Source organism: Panicum hallii, chromosome 8, assembly GCF_002211085.1.
Source record: "Panicum hallii strain FIL2 chromosome 8, PHallii_v3.1, whole genome shotgun sequence".
Taxonomy (NCBI): domain Eukaryota; kingdom Viridiplantae; phylum Streptophyta; class Magnoliopsida; order Poales; family Poaceae; genus Panicum; species Panicum hallii.
In genome coordinates, this window is record NC_038049.1 from 23320750 (window position 1) to 23339068 (window position 18319).

The window sequence follows — 18319 nt, forward strand, 5'->3', positions numbered from 1 at the left end:
CCCGACAGGCCAAGGGATTATACCATTTGAAGCACGTTGGAGCCCTCGGAAGTGGACTCGCGTACTTGAGCCGGTATAATTCAGGTTGGTTCTGCCACAAGTTTGTAATAACTTTTCTAAATTTGGAACTTCGTATTGCTTTTAGAAACTCTTGTAAAGTAATTTCCTTGTGATGTAAAATGTGATGGTGACTGTATCTCTGGACTCACCTTCGTGTCAAGTAACCTTATTTGATCCTGTGTTCGGTGGTTTATCGGGATGTTACCCGACAGGCAAAGGGATTATACCGTTTGAAGCACGTTAGAGCTCTCAGGATTGGATTCACGTACTTGAGCCGGTATAATTCAGGTTGGTTCTGCCACAGTAACACTCTAATTTTCAAATTAGAAATCTAAATAAATTTTGCTAGATTTCTTTTAGGATCCATAAGGTTTTTATTCCATCATTTTGATTTTAGAGCATTTACCATGAATTAATAGTAATTTACTTAACCATAAAAAGTAATATAAGGAAATATAGGTTTTGTGCATTCCATGCCGTATTGCATTATTTTATTGTTTGCCTTCCATTTGAATTTAAATTTCAAATTTAAATTCAAATGCATTTGAATGCAATTCTTTTTCTCCCTCTTTTTCTCATTGGACCTGGCCCATTATCTCTTTTTCTTTTTTCTCTCTCGTTTCTTCCTTGCGGCCCAGCCCAACCCGGCCTTTTTCCTCCCGCTCCCCTCCTCCCGCATGGCCTAGCTGGCCTTCTTTCTTTTCCTTCTCTTCCCACGCGCAGGCCCAGCCCAGTTTAATGAGGACATGCCTAGCATTCTCATCTTCAAATGAAACTCCACTTGATATAGCTGGTCCAATTACAAGGAGTAGAGCTAAACAATTGCAGAAGGAAATTCATTCTCAGGTGAACGCTAACCTTATGTTTAATAATCAGTCTATGTTGAATGAGCCTATGCTTTTGAGTTCTTGTTTCAATGTCCTTAGGAATGATGGACTGTATGAACTAGCATGGGATCAAGATGGATTCAAGCCTGTGGACATCTGAACCAAGAAGCCTATGGTGTGCATGAATAAAATGGTGGTTCATCACCTTAGCATGGGAATGCAACCAGAAGCTAGATGACTGACACATGGTACGAATTCCAAGCATCACTGCGGACAGAATACAAGGAGTTAGATGGTGTTCTATAAGTGGATGGAAGCATCTTCAAGTCTACTTTCTGTGATAGTTCGTGTATTTGTAATGTTAGACTTATATTTTGATAGTGTGAAGTGTATGCTTGTTAGTGTAAAACTTTTGTGTGTTTGTATGAAGTTTTTGAAAATCTTAAGTAAAAAGGGTATTTTCGTAATTATGGAAAAACTAGGGTTGTTTTTGCAAAATGTAATTTGATAAGAAGGAACTTCAAAATAAGTGAAGATTAGTTTTGCAAATATATTTTTCTTACTTTATGTTTTGTAAAAATCTATATTTTTACCCAACAGCTACATTAGAAGTGTATGAGTCAAATCGTGTAAAAATTTGAGTAAAGTTGAGGAAATAGGGGTATGTATGTAATTTTACAAAAGTACAGGTCCTTTTATGCAAAATAGGTGATTCACAAAAGTAACTTTCCAAAAATTACTAGAGGTCAAAGGGTAATAATGTAAGTAATTATGACTTACTTAGCAAATTGCGAATAGGCCCAAGGTTATATATAATTTATACTAATAATGACAAAGATATTATAAAATTCAAATTTAGTCCAGGTCTTAAAATAAAACTTCATATTTTAAGTTTTGGAGATCAAACCCTAAAATAAAGTTGTAGAGTTCGAAAATTTGTACAACTTTCATTTTGGTCACATTTATGTTTGAGCCTTAGAACAGTAGTTAAATTTGTTTTTACCAAGAGGTCCCTGTAGATTTCTAAAATTACAAACAAGTCCTCGGAAAATCCCAAATGTCTTTCTCCTCCGGCGCTGCTCTGTTTCACCGCTCTGCAATTCACCGCTGTTCCGATCGCCACCTCCTGCTGCTACAGTTCACCGCTGTTCCCCCACCCTTGCCACCTCCTGCTGCAAAAAAACTCCACGCGTCACTCAGCTCCTTCTCCTCTGGCGCCCATTCTTTTTTGTTCACCGGAGGCAGCAGCATCCCAGTAACTCTTTTCTTCCTCCACCTCCCTCTGTTCTTCCTTCCGTTGAATTCCTCCCCCACTCACAGCGCCAGGCTCCAGGCGGCGGCTTGGCGCGTGGGCGAGCGCACACAGCGGCGACGGCAGGAGCGAGCGCTGGCTCGGCTGGGCCCAGGCGCGGGGCGAGCGGAAGCTCAGCGCGCGGGCCGGCGCTGGGACGCGCGGCTAGCGGCGGCTAGCGGCGGCTAGCGGCGGGAGCTGGAGGCGCGCGGGCTGGCGGTGGCTCGGCTGGGCGCTGCGCGTGCGTGAGAGCCAGCGGCCCAGGCGGCGGCGCGCGGAGCGCGGAGCCAGCCCCAGGCCAGGCGGCCCGGCCCAGGAGGGCGAGCGGCAGAGCGCAGACGCGCGGGCGGAGGCGCAGCGGGCGGTAGCGCTGGCGGCGCGGCTCGGCGCAGCGTGCAGGGACGCGGCAGCTGCGGCGTGGCGGTGTAGCTTAGGCGCGAGCGGCTCGGCCAGGTGCAGGCGGCGGAGCGCACGGCCGGAGCTGCTCTGCTCCTCTGAGTTTTCCCCCCCCCACGCCGATGTCTCCCTTGTGACCATTCTCCTTGCTTCCTGATCACCAAAAGGAGTTCCCGGTGTACTGCTCGACCTTCCCGGCCCTCGGCATGACCTCCTCCCACTGGAACCGAGCCCCACCGCGCCTCTGTTTCAAGCTCACAGGAAGGACTTTGTGCAACAATTGAGACAAGGTCAGGGTGTTTTCTGCAAGTTATAGACTCACAGAAATAGTGCTGTGTGGGGACCTATATGTAAGAATGTTTGCTATTTCATGTGAGAAGCGCTGTTAACTTGTAAATTCAATAGGAAACAGTAGGAAATTCCAAAAATTGCAAAACCTGTTTTGTTAGAAACTAGATTTTAAGCTCTACAACTTCTATTAAATGAGTTTGATATGAAACTAAATAGTTTAGAATCTATATTAAATCTAAGATAAGGGAAAGTAATATTCATAGCTTCTACATGTTAACTTTGTAGATCATGATTTTTGTTATGCAAATTTTTATAGATTAAGTATGAATCGATATAGAATTTTCAAACCTAAGTTTGTTTTGTAATTTAAATTCTTTTAAGTTGAGTAATTCAATTTGTTTTATAGTAGAATTAGCTAAGTCTAGTCTATTCGGTAAAGTCTAACTAATTAGATCTTGTGGTTAAAATCTTTTAAGTATACAATTGATTTGTGTTTAAATTTTCAAAACTTTATAACCCTAATTATCCAAGCTTCACATTCCAATTTGAATTTAATTTTAAAATTGAAATATTTTAATTCCTATTAAATCAATGCTATAATCATGAATTGAAGGTAAATGATTCAGAGCTTAAGTTTCCTTTTTGTACCATGAGTTCTTGAGTGTTAACCTTTTGGATTGCAGCTAATTTTTGAAATATAGCTTGTGTGCCTCGTGTTTAGCCTTGTGTAAAAATCTTCAAGTCTTTTCCTGCTTATTAGCTATGGAATTTAAGTGCCTTTGTGTTGTATTGATGAAATGTTTGTTTGTAGATTTTAATCTTGCTAGGACCTTTTCTGTAAGCTATAACCCAAATCGGCACATGCCTAATCGGCACCCCTCAATCAGCCCACCCAGATCAACACATCCGATCGGCACACTCCGATCGACTACACCTGATCGGCACCTTCCGATCGGCTATACCCCCAATCGGCATATCCCGATCAGCACACCCCGGTTTTTATCAATCCCATACCTTTAGAATACACTTATCGACTACATACCTATCGGCTAATCTTGCCGAAAAGTAGTCGAGCTGTTGTGCACAAATAGTTGTTTAAGTTAACACTTCAAGCATTTAATCGGCACGATATAGCCGATATAGAAAACCCAAATCGGAAAACTAGTTGATGTCTTAACACATTTTGGCAAGAGCCGATGCACTCACGGACTAGATCCGACGATGCCCACATTATCAGCTAAAAGCAACTGATAAATACACCGGCACAGTACCACCGATGTCAAATCGACCAATCGGCTGAACGCAGCCGGTTCAGCACCTGATAATCGGCTGACAGCCGATTCACACCAGATCGGCCAAATCCGATCAACACTGTAGACAGCCTTCTGAAATAGCCAATACGCACACAATCGACAGCCGATGCCGATGCCCTGTAGATTATGGCTAGCCGATGGCCACACCTATCGACTAGGTACTCTGTCGAATTAAAGTGTGAATCGGCTAGGTGTGAACCTTTGTTAAATAACCGCTTTATCTAAGTTTTCACGCTAGATCTTAGGATTCTTGCTTTAGGCTAATCCAAGCTGATTTCAGTTGTTTCCCATAGCGGTCAAATATGGCCGGTCAATCCTTAGTTTTCCCATCCTTGTCCACACACTGTTATCAGCCGATTTATCGGCTGAGAGATCGGCCATATGCTTACCGGTTACATACCCTCAACCACATCCTTTTTAGTCTAAGTCTACACTTATGGTCTCACCAACCTAGTTTAATATTAGTGTTCTGTTACACCTAATTCTTGAAATAGGTCTAACTTAGATAACCCCATCGGCTGTATGACAATTGATTGTTATACTGACGTGATCAAGTCGATGCAACCACACCTAGTTATCTAGCTTAACACTTAAGCGCATCTCAATAAGGCACAGTTAGTGCATAATAGAACAATCAGCTACACGGCTGATGTACCCAATAGATGTAAGAGAACATTAAGGATGAAAACCAGCTACACAGCCGACCCACCAATCGGCTGAGCACGCCGAGGCCCAAACCGTACGGATACATAGTTCAACTAGTCTACCAATACACTATCAGCTAGTTACTCGCACTAATCAACTAGCTATGCCGATACATCACTCGACTAATTCCACTCGATGTATAAATCAGCGAATGTGCCGATACACTAAATCGGCTAGAAGATCAAATCACCGATCGACTAGTTTTGCTAAAGCATAAATCCGCTATGCCGATACGCACGCGATCAGTTAAGTACGCCGATGCTCACACAGATTAGTTAGGACACAGCCGCTTTAGAAAACATCCCTCTACTAAAGTGATCGATGTTTTCATCGATCAATTAGAAAACCAGTGCACCTGTCAATCGGCTACCCAGACCAAAGTACACAACCCTAGATCACTAAGATTGTACAGTAGACACGCCTCTATTAGACACGACCAAAGCACATCAGTCAGCTAAACCTGATTCATCCTCATCGGTTAAGGCCAAGACCTATACACCAACTAATTAAATAAACAAACATGCTACCTAATGAAGTTAGTATAGATGTTTAGGGTAACCCCCTGTTGCCTAACGAGACTAGTTAGTTTAGTTAATACTCGATAAATGACTGCCCAGTACAAGGTAGTTAGGTTGTTTGTCGAAATGAAATGATCTTTTATTTAGATTGCAACTTTATTGTGAATTGAAATGAGAGTGTATGCATTCATTGAACTCCATCTTGCATATCATATAGATTCGACCACTCTCGCCAACGGAAATTACCAGCTAATCCCGGAATCAGAAGGAGGTTATTCTGAAGACCCCGGGAACTTCGTCGCGGAATTATCGGAAGCCCCGAACCAAAGTTCGGAAGATCTTAACTTTACTGACTTCAGCCCCACCAGTAAAGGCAAGCTCCGGACATAACCCCTACTTTATTACATTGCAACCTATGTTATTTATATATCTGTATGCATTAGGTTCTTAGGAGTTATTTGGAAACCTTAGTTGCATTGTTCTAGGGACCAATGTATTGAACACTAGAACTCGAGTCCGACTAGCTGCTCTGCTTATAGGACCGGTAGAAGTCGAGTGATTTCCTGTCACTCGCGCGATATAGGAATTGTAATGTTTACATTCCTGTTTTCACTATAAGGATACCGGACGGGAGTTTTATGAGGTATCATGGTCAAGATGATGCCCCGTCTGTGTTGATGAATTTGTTAAGGTCGCAGTGTGTGGTAGCGGTGGTTAAGCGTTTGAAAGTACTAGCCACATGCCGTGAAATATGGTAAGCGGTAAGCCTAGTAACCGATCGGCCCGAGGAGTGGACATACCACCCACCACATGTATTTGCTTCTTTTGGTTACTTTGTTCGACGTGTAGGCATATGTGTTGCTGGGCAACCAGGAGTACGGGTTTTGTAGTCGCGCTACAGACGTACGTCCTGCACTTTTGTAGTGCGTATGACCTGCAGTCGCTTGTGGTGGCACTGATCCACGAGTCGGAATGAAAGGCAAACGGTTGCTTCGGAATTACCCTGTGGTGTTCCAAGCGTGTGTGTTAGGTTTACCTTGCAAGGGTTGAATCTCGATTCAGAATCGTCCGCCTCTCACGATGAAATGAGACTGCTTATCCCCTTTACCACATAGAGTAACAAGAGCAATTATATGGTTATCAAAGATGATGTTTGACTAAAGATTTTTACCATGCTTGAATAGCTTTAGGTGCTCATCTAGACTGAATAATCACATAGAACTTGAAAGCTAAAAGCTGACATTAAGGATCTACTCTTTGTTGCTTTTCAGCTGAAAACTATACCCAAAGCTAAAAGCCTTCATAAGTCTAGTTACATGGCTAAGTATACCATGAGACGGGTAAGCCTTGCTGAGTATTAGTATACTCAGCCTTGCTAGTTGAATGTTTTTTTCAGGTGATATCTATGAAGACCCTACTCTTTCCTTGCCTTGGCCCTGTGCTCTTCCAGATGATTGGTCCGTGGAATGGGATCCGTCCCCGGCCAGCACTGGTGAAATCGAGTGATGTCGTGCCCGGGCTTAGCATGACATCCATCTTGTCGACGTGCTGTAGATCATCGCGTATGTTTTCCGCTGCTAAAAATCATAGCTTAAACAGTTTGTATTGTTTTCTCTAAAATTGAAACTTTGTACTACTTTTATAAACTCTTGTAATGTAATTTCCTATAATATAAATTATGATGGTGATTGTATCTCTGGACTCACCTTCGTGTGAGGTAACCTTATTTGATCCTGTGTATCGGTGGTTTATCGGGACGTTACCCGACAGGCCAAGGGATTATACCGTTTGAAGTACGTCGGAGCCCTCTGGAATGGACTCGCGTACTTGAGCCGGTATAATTCAGGTTGGTTCTGCCACACTTTCCAGCCCATCAAACAATTCATTATTTGGATGTCCTAATAAGGAGTTATGCTCATTTTAGTAACAGCTGCCAGAAGCTGAAAAGACGCGCGAACCAGCCACGAAATCCACTAGAGCATCGCATGCAGCCATTTACTCAAAGCTGAACGCCCCTATCTCTATATATATCTTGTACTAGACAATGAAAAGACAGATCTTATTTTATTGAATTCAGAATACACAAACTCGTGGAGTTTTGTTTATGCGTGAGTCTTGAGAGGCTTGCAACATTTGTTCTTTCGATTCCTGAGGGAGTTGTAGAACGCCGAACTGCGGTTCACCCAGTTCGTGCCTTCACGGATATAGGGCGTGATTGCGTGGGCTATTTCGTTGATACGTGGAAGGGTGATTGTCTCGGTAGTTCGTCGCGTGGACAGCCTCGCGGTGCGCTGCCTCTTCACCAGGTCATGCAGCGACAATTTATCAAGTTCGCAGATCCTACGAGAAGATCGGGCCATAACAACTTGCTACACGTGCTGCCTAGGCGTGTGCATATCATCTGGTATCAAAGCCTCCATTTCCTCAGTAGGATTGTTCTTGTTTCTGGTAGGATAGATTTTATATACCTACTGTCCACTAATAGCCAAAAAGAAAACCTACAGCCCAAATTCATATGTGCTACTGATTTTGTAGTTTGCTTTATCGAGTTTTAATCCTTCAAGATTTGTCTAGTTGCTGAATTTTTTTTCCCTGATCGTTCTAGCTGTTATCTTTGTTCCATCCTATCCTTGATCTGATCGTCATTGCTTGCTGCATATATATAACCAAAAAAAATACCCACCCGTCCCACCCTTGTTTTCTACCCACCACATATTCCCCTCCCGAGTTTCTTGTTTTTGTGCTGCACCATCCATCTTGGTTGATCCTTGTGCGCCCCCTCAATTGAAAGTTGTGCTGTGTTGTCACAAATGTTAAAAGAAAAGATGTATATTGGTCAAAACAAGGACTGAAAACAACGAGTTCTTGTTCAAAAAAAGGAAAGAAAAGAAATAAAAGAGAATTGTGTTCAGCACACCAAAAAGGGGATTGGGCAGCAACAAGTTTCGTTTGGTGCAATTGGTGTTCATCTATCCACTTCCTACATCTTGTTTCCTTTCTTTGTGCATCTTTTCCTTTATATTCAGCAACTTAGGTGAGGGAGTGATTCCACATATATTTTGTCCTATTACTTTCTCCCTTTGTTACTAACATGGTAGGAAATGAAGATTCCCCTTCTCACACTATTTCTGCACAAGAAATTTATGAAGTGCGTGCACAAATGCAACAATTGATGCAAGGGATGCAAGCGCTTCAACGATCACTACAGCAGCAACACGGGGAGCATCCACCTCATTATGATGAACACATTGAGGAACTATTTGATTTGTATGAATACCCTGCTGAAAAGAAGGCAAAGCTTGCAGCCATTGAGTTTAAAGGCTATGCCATAACTTGGTGGAATCAGGTCCGTACTGAATATCAAAGAGTTGGGCATGTTCGTATAACTTGGGAAGACATGAAGATGGAAATGCGACGTCGTTTTGTTCCTGCATATTATTCTCGTGACCTACATTTGAAGCTAAAACGTCTTGTGCAAGGTACTCGTACTGTTGATGAATATTTTCAAGAATTGGAAATGTGTTTACTTCGTACAGGGATAACTGAAGATGAGGAATCCACAATGGCCCGGTTTATGGTTGGCCTCAATAAATCCATTGCTGATAAAGTGGATATGACAAATTACACTTGTCTCACTGAGTTGGTTCATTTTGCAAAGAGGGCTGAACGACAAGTTGCTACGTCTTACAAATACAATGCTTCATGGCGTCATTCCCAACACGCCCAAATCCTCATCTCGTGGAACAAATAGATCCATTCCACCTTCTTCCAAACAATTGGATACGAAAGGTAAAGCTATGAGTTCAAATCAGCCCACTTCTTCTACTGCAGCCACCCAACGCAAGACAAGCAAGATTGAGTGTTTTAAGTGTGGTGGTCATGGGCATAAACAAGCTGAATGTCCCAATCGTCGTACTATTATTGCCCTTGCTGATGGTTCTTATGATTCACAAAGTGAAGAGGAGGACGAGTTTACCAATGTATTTTCAGATTTTAATCTTGACACTTGTGAGTATTCAGCAGAGGATGGTACATTTGAGCTAGGTCTGAATTGTTTAGCGATTCAACCTATTCCAACTTTTGCTCACAATGACATGTTACAAGATGTTATTTCTCCATCTTCTGACGAGATTACTAGTGCTGATTTTGATGAGTTGCTTGCTGATTTTCCTGACTTCGAGCCTTCTACAATGAATACACCATCTCCTTCTTTGGTGGTTAGGAGAGTTCTTTCCACTCAGTTTGTTGCTGCTGAACAAGGACAACGCCATAATTTATTTTAGTCCCGATGCAGAGTGCAAGGCCAAGTGTGTCGTTTCATCATAGATGGTGGGAGCTGCAATAATATTGTTAGTGCTTTGCTTGTTGAGAAGCTTGGTTTTGCAGCCACGTCGCCATCCACATCCGTACCATATGCAATGGCTGAATAATTCCAGGACAGTTAAGGTTTCAGCCATGATTCATTTGTCATTTTCCATTGGTGATTATCATGGAGAGGTGGATTGTGATATTGTCCCCATGCAAGCATGCCATTTGCTGCTTGGTCGGCCCTGGCAATTTGATGTGGACTCGGTGCATTTTGGACGGTCTAACAAATACACTTTCATTCACAATGACAAGAAGGTGGTTCTTGTTCCATTATCTCCAGAGGAGATACATACTTCAGATATGGCTCACAAGAAAAGAGAGGAATCAGACAAAAGAAAATTGAGTGAGACCCCCAACCCAAGTAAGGGAGAGAATTCTAACCCATCCAGCCACATAAAGCCTCATGCCAATCCTAAATAGCCACGCCACACTGAGTGTCTCTTTGTGAGCAAGAGTGATTTAAGAGAAGTGAGAAACACCACAGCCCCATTCTTTGTGCTCTTGCACAAGGAGGTCCTACTTTCAACTCACGATTTACCTTCATCGCTGCCTAGTGTTGTTCTTGATCTCTTACAGGACTTCGAAGATGTTTTTCTGATAAGATACCAGCTGGACTTCCTCCACTCCATGGAATTGAGCATCAAATTGATTTGGTACCAGGTGCTTCGCCTCCAAATCGTCCAGCCAACCGCACCAATCCTGAAGAAACAAAGGAAATTCAGCGACAGGTAGAAGAGCTTTTGGACAAAGGGTATGTTCGTGAATCCTTATCACCATGTGCAGTTCCCGTTCTTTTAGTCCCAAAGAAAGATGGCTCTTGGCGCATGTGTGTTGATTGTCGTACTATCAATGCTATAACTGTTCGATATCGCCATCCCATTCCACGACTTGATGACATGTTAGATGAATTGAGTGGTTCTATCATTTTCACCAAGATAGATTTGCGTAGTGGTTATCATCAAATCCGCATGAAACTTGGTGATGAATGGAAAACAGCGTTTAAAACTAAATTTGGTCTCTATGAATGGCTTGTGATGCCATTTGGCTTGACAAATGCTCCTTCAACTTTTATGCGCTTAATGAATCATGTTTTACGAGCTTTCATTGGCAAGTTTGTAGTTATTTATTTTGATGATATTCTGATCTATAGCAAATCATTTGATGAACATCTTGATCATATCCATCAAGTACTTGCTGTTTTGAGGGAAGAGAAATTGTATGGCAACATTGCTAAGTGCACCTTTTGCACAGACCGTGTTGTTTTCCTTGGCTTTGTTGTTTCCGCAGATGGTATTCAGGTTGATGAAGAGAAGGTTAAAGCAATAAAGGATTGGCCTACACCGGTAAATGTGAGCCAAGTTCGAAGCTTTCATGGTCTTGCAGGTTGTTAAAGATTTCAGCATGATCGCTACACCCCTCAATAATTTTACAAAGAAGGATGTTCCATTCAAGTGGGGAGATGAACAAGACCAAGCCTTCAATGAGCTGAAAACAAAGCTTTGTGAAGCACCGCTGCTACAACTTCCTGATTTTGGTAAGACATTTGAGATCGAATGTGATGCAAGTGGTATTGGCATAGGAGGTGTACTGCTGCAAGAAGGTAAACCTGTTGCCTACTTTTCTAAAAAACTAAATGGTCCACATCTGAATTACTCGGTTTATGACAAAGAGCTTTATGCCTTAGTTCGCATTTTGGAAGTTTGGCAATATTACTTGTTACCTAAAGAATTTGTAATCCATTCTGATCATGAAGCTTTGAAATATCTTAAAAGTCAAGGCAAGCTGAACCGTCGACATGCTAAATGGATTGAGTTCATTGAAACGTTTCCCTATGTTATCAAACATAAGCGTGATAAAGATAACATTGTTGCCGATGCGTTGTCTAGAAGATGTGCGTTGATTACACAACTAGATACAAAAGTGCTTGGTTTGGAATCCATTAAAACACTTTATGCTGCTGATGCTGATTTTAAAGAACCTTTCTCTCGTTGCATTGATGGAAAAGGTTGGGATAAATATTATGTGCATGATGGCTTCTTGTTTCGGACTAGCAAAATATGCATTCTAGCTTGTTCGATTCATCAAGTTCTTTTGCAGGAAGCACATGCAGGTGGACTAGCTGATCATTTTGGTGTCAAAAAGACATTGGACATGCTCTCTGATCATTTCTTTTGGCCACATATGCGACGTGATGTCCACCGGCACGTTGGGTGCTGCATCATTTGATTGAAAGCTAAGTCCCGCCTCAATCCCCATGGCTTATATACTCCATTACCTATTCCACATGTACCTTGGGAAGATATATCTATGGACTTTGTTCTGGGGTTACCTCGGTCTCAGATGGGGAGGGATTCTATTTTTGTTGTTGTAGATCGATTTTCTAAAATGGCACATTTTATCCCCTGTCATAAGAGTGATGATGCTTCACACGTTGCTGATTTGTTTTCAGGGAGATTGTTTGTTTACATGGAGTTCCAAAGACTATTGTTTCAGACCGGGATACAAAATTTCTCAGCTACTTTTGGAAGACATTGTGGGCTAAGCTTGGCACAAAGTTGTTATTTTCAACCACTTGTCATCCACAAACGGATGGGCAAACTGAAGTTGTCAACCGTAACTTGTCATCCATGTTGCGTGCTGTGTTGAAAAAGAATTTGAAGCTCTGGGTAGACTGCTTTCCACATGTTGAATTTGCTTATAACAGGGCAGTCCATTCCACAACAAACTCTTGTCCATTTGAAATAGTTTATGGGTTTAAACCGCATACTCCCATGGATCTTTTGCCTTTACCATTACAGGAACAAGTTAACTTGGATGCCACAAAAAGATCAGACTTTATCAAGCGGTTACATGCGGAGACAAGAAAGAATATTGAGAAGAAATCAGCACAATATGCAAAGCAAGCAAACAAAGGTAAGAAGAAGGTTAGATTTCAGCCAGGAGATCTTGTATGGTTGCATCTACGAAAGGATCGCTTTCCCCAATAGTGTAAGAGTAAGTTATGTCCTCGGGGTGATGATCCGTTCAAGGTTCTCCAAAAGATAAATGATAATGCTTACAAAATTGAGTTGCCACCTGAATATTCCAATGTGAGTACAACATTCAATGTCAAAGACTTGCTTCCATTTGTTGGTGAGCCTGAGTCGAGGACGACTCCTTCTCAAGAGGGGGAGGCTAATGAGGATATGCCTAGCATTCACTCATCTTCAAATGAAACTCCACTTGATATAGCTGGTCCAATTACAAGGAGTAGAGCTAAACAATTGCAGAAGGAAATTCATTCTCAGGTGAACGCTAACCTTATGTTTAATAATCAGTCTATGTTGAATGAGCCTATGCTTTTGAGTTCTTGTTTCAATGTCCTTAGGAATGATGGAGTGTATGAAACAGCATGGGATCAAGATGGATTCAAGCCTGTGGACATCTGTACCAAGAAGCCTATGGTGTGCATGAATAAAATGGTGGTTCATCACCTTAGCATGGGAATGCAACCAGAAGCTAGATGACTGACACATGGTACGAATTCCAAGCATCACTGCGGACAGAACACAAGGAGTTAGATGGTGTTCTATAAGTGGATGGAAGCATCTTCAAGTCTACTTTCCAGCCCATCAAATGATTCATTATTTGGATGTCCTAATAAGGAGTTATGCTCATTTTAGTAACTGCTGCCAGAAGTTGAAAAGATGCGCGAGCCAGCCACGAAATCCACTAGAGCATTGCATGCAGCCATTTACTCAAAGCTGAACGCCCCTATCTCTATATATATATCCTGTACTAGACAATGAAAAGATAGATCTTATTTTATTGAATTCAGAATACACAAACTCGTGGAGTTTTGTTTATGCGTGAGTCTTGAGAGGCTTGCAACATTTGTTCTTTCGATTCCTGAGGGAGTTGTAGAATGCCGAACTGCGGTTCACCCAGTTCCTGCCTTCACGTCTATAGGGCGTGATTACGTGGGCTGTTTCGTTGATACGTGGAAGGGTGATTGTCTCGGTAGTTCATCGCGTGGACAGCCTCGCGATGCGCTGCCTCTTCACCAGGTCACGCAGCGACAATTTATCAAGTTCGCAGATCCTACGAGAAGATCGGGCCACAACAACTTGCTACACGTGCTGCCTAGGCGTGTGCATATCACAGTTCCTTCTTCCTCCCTCCACCGTGCGGCCTGCTTCTCCGGCCCAGTCCGCCCACGTGGCCTGCTACCTCTCCCCTTCCCCCTTCTCTCGCTAACAGGCGGACCCCACCTGTTGGGGCCGTCTTCTTCCTCGAGCCAAACTCGGACTCGAGTCCGAGTCCGGTTGGCACCCGGTGCTGTCCCGCACCGCGTGGACCTTGGACCCGCATGCCAAGACCCTAGCCGCCTTGTGCCCTAGGGTTTTCCCCAAGCCGCAGCCGCCGCCTTCGCCCAAAACCCTAGCTGCACGAGCTTTTTCTGCCACCGCCGCCTCCGCGCTTCGGTCACTGACGCTCTCACTGCTCCACTGCTCTTTTGCCACCACAAGCCGCCACAGAAGCTCCGCTGTGGGGTAAGGATCGTTGCCAGTCGGTTATCCCCCGTTTTCCTCGCTTTCCCGTGCGCCCAATTGCTAGCCGTCGCCACGAGCCGTACATCGCCGCCAGCCGCCATCTCCGGCCACCGTCACCCCTTCTCACTCTCTTGCTCCTAGGCTAAACTAGAGCCTAAGCCATGGCTGGAAACACGTTTGCGCGTTTATCCGGTGAGCCGCCGCCGCCCACCGCCGCTTCCCCTCGCCGCCGGGGACCAGCGCCGCCCCGCCCGAGACGCCAGCCGTGCTCCGCCGCCCGATCCAGATCTGACAGTCTAGATTAGATCTAATCTAGACTGTGGCCAAACAATCCGATACCGGTCAACTCGAGGCAATTTTGCGCTTTAACCCCTGAGTTTCGTAGAAATCAACCCGCAGTCCACGGCAGTTCAAAATTATTCACGAATAGATCCTTTTTATTCTGTTTAGGCCCCTATCCTTTTCTAAAATAGAACCCGCCTTCCCTAACCCCTCTATTTTGCAATCTAAACCCTAGATCTAAGGTTTAATTATGTTCTAGTCCTCGGTTTCTTTGCCCAGAGCCCTTCTAGTTTCAAATCTTCTACAAATAAGCCCCTAGAATCATGTTTTAGCCGGAACTTCTCCGTTTTAACTCCGTTTTCATCAATTCTCACGCTCACACGACCCTTACGACGTATACAGTAGCTTTATAATGATGTTTTGATCCATTTATATTATTTGGTGTATTGTTTTTTATTTATTGTATTTGTTTATTTGTATGTACTTGTGTGTTATGATAGACGGTGCGCAGTTCGAGGGTCCACAAGAGCAGAGCTTTGAAGACATTCCCAAGCAGCAGCAGTTCTTTGATGAAGGCAGGTGGTTCTTGATCGTACTCCAATCCCAATGACTTTACAAATACACACATTTACTTTATATGCATGCATGTGTCTAGTATATGATGGATCCCAAACTAAGAATCTGCCTAGTTTCTTTTGAACTTCCTTCATTAAACCTGGATTATTATATTTATGTTGTAGCTATGCTAGTTGCTTTTACTTAGATTTTGGTTGGATATGTGGCAGAACCGCTTGAATTATTCTGACTCGAATCTCTGCAAGAAACGGACGATTTTGAATCGAATTTCACAACCTTGCAAGGGATCCTAACTCACACGCTCGGAAACTTAACTTTCCGGGCAACCGTTCCCATCTTATTCCAGGTCATGGATCAGGGTCACCACAAGCGATTATAGGACCATACGCACATTCACTATGCGGGACGTATGCCTATAGTGCGACTGTATGGTTGTACTCCCGTCCGCTACGCGAAACGTATTCCCACACGTCGGTGCATGTGTGTGACAAAAACCAAAATTCGAGTGGTGGAGTAAGTCCACTTGCCGGGCCAATCAGGTAATAGGCTTACCGCGTACCATATTTACAGTATGTGGCTAGTACATTCAAACACTTGACCACCACTACCACACATTGCAACCTTATCAAACTTAAATCAACACAGACGGGGTATTCTTTCAAGTCATGATATCGCACATAACCCCGTCCCTTATCCTTATAGTGATTGCAGAAAGATAAACAATCAACTCTTATATCGCGCGAGTGACAGGAAATCACTCAACTTCTGCTGGTCCTATTAGAAGAGCATCTATTCAGTAAAGACTTAGAAAAACATTACATAGGTTCCTAAGTTTCATACATCTAGGGTTTCATTACAACTCCTAAACTTAATGCCCAATATAGATATATAACATAATAAGTGCATAATTTGAAAAACTGGGTTATGCACCGGGGCTTGCCTTCTTGGGTGGGGCTGGGGTCAGGAAAGTCAACAACTTTTGAACTTTGGTTCGGGGCTTCAGTAAGATCCTCGGCGACGTTCACTTGGTCTTCAGATATACCCTGCTCGGGTTCCGGGAGTAATTCGTAGGTTCCGTCTTCAAGCGTCGTCGATTCTACATGATATGCAATGATTTAAATTAAGTGATTATTAAGTCAATAACTTTCCTGCACGATAAAGTTGCAATCCAAAAACTCACATTCAATACATCACAAAACAATGGATTTGAATTCCAAGAATTCAAATTTACTTATTATAATTTAAACCAATTAACTTTACTAGCATCATAATTAATTTCTATAGCTTCAAACATAGGAGTACTGAGGCTAGGAATTTAACTACGAACATCTGAAGTTAATACAAGACTTCTGTTAATTTTTCATATTTTTAAACCTAACAGAATAGTGGTATAAAAATGAACAAATTTAAACTTAAGATAATAGGTTTTATATTTAGTTTGAAATCTACAGAGGCTCTGGCTTTGAATTTTGGTGATTGTGTTTACTTCTATCAGATGAGCTTGCCATAAAGTTTTCATAAATTTTTGAAAGCAAAAACTAAGTTATTTGAATTAAATTCAAATTTCAAGTTTAAATCAAAACCTTAAGTTAAACAGTGCTATAAAATTATTCAAAATTTACTAGGAATTACTCAACATCAGAACGACACATGATAAAAAGATTTAAGAATAAAAGCATCAGTAACATGCTTGAATAAATTTACTTCATTTCAAGCTTACTTTGCACCAATTTAAATGGGTTCAAGTTAGAGTGCAGTACTGATAGTGAAATTTGCACACAAATTCACTCATATCACATACAAGTTGCATACCAAAAATTACATGAAATAAAGCTAACATGTAAAAGATACCTAAAAGATTCACTTTTGATAGAATTTAAAATAGAACTTAAAATATTAAGTTTCAAACTAAACTCTAGTAACAAAAGTTGTAGAACTAAACTCCTAGAGTATAACAGAACTGGTTTGACAATTTTTGAATTTTTTGTACAAATTTCTATCGATTTTCAAAGCTGGCTGATTTGAATTGAGGGGGTACTGATATTTTCGCAGAAAAGACCCTAGAAAGAAAAGAACACTTGCAATTGGGTCCCTGGTCGGTTTGAACCAAGGGACAGTACGACGGCAATCAAATTCCAGCGAGGAGGCTCACCGGCGGCGAGGGGAAAGTGGGGGAAAAGGTTCGGGAGCTCACTGCAGGATCGGGGGTGGCAGGAATCAAAGAAGGAAGGTGCAGAGACGGCGGTTCGACGGAGGACCGAGCCGGCACGGCGAGGTACCAAGGCGGCGGCGGTGTTCCAGTGGCCGGAGTGCAGGAAGGCGACAGGAAAGTGGCCAGGAAGCTTCTACGTGTAGATGTAGTGCTGGTGGTGAGCTCGGTGAGGGCCAAGAGAGGGCGGAGCGTCGGGACGACGGTGAGTCCGAGCGGCGGCGGTGGACAGGACTGCCGGTGCAGCGTTCTGGTTGCGTGAGCGTGAGGGGATGGAGAAAAGCTGGTCAGGGAGCGTTAGTGGGATGTAGTGGTGCCGGTGGAGCACGGGATTGTGGTTGTGGGGCGGCGGAGGTGGCTAACGGCGGCGAGCAGGACTGCGACGGAGCTGTGGCGACGGTAGTCGAGCGGAGAAGAAAATGAGGAGGTGAAATGCGGCTGCGCGAGGAGGGAAAAGAAGTCGAGGAAGGCTCCTGGACACGCTGCAAGACCAAGAGAAGTCACGGGTGAGTGGGGAGCAGCTGCTGGCGGCCGGTGGTGCGGCGTGGCGGCTGCGGCCGACGGCGGCACGACGTGGCAGGGCGGGGAAAAGCCAGCGGGGGTCGGGCGAGCGATGGGCGGGTGAGCTGGAGGGCCAGGTGGTGCAGTTAGGGCGGCGATGCTGGCAGCCCGGGAGATCGCCGGCGAGGGGCGGCGGGCGGTGCATCAGTGAAACAAAGAGGGAGGGGAGAGAGAGAGAGGAAAACGACGGGGACTTGTTCGCAATCTTTCAAAAGTTCAAGGGGATCACTGTAAAGTAAGATTTTCTTTCAAACCATATCCCAAATGAAGATATGCCCGAAAGCAAAAGTGTAGAGTTTAAAAAGAACTAGAACTTTGCTTTAAGGGTCAGCTTCAAAAGAGTTAGGGTTTTGAAACTATTTCAAAATCCGATGAACTATCAAATTTCAC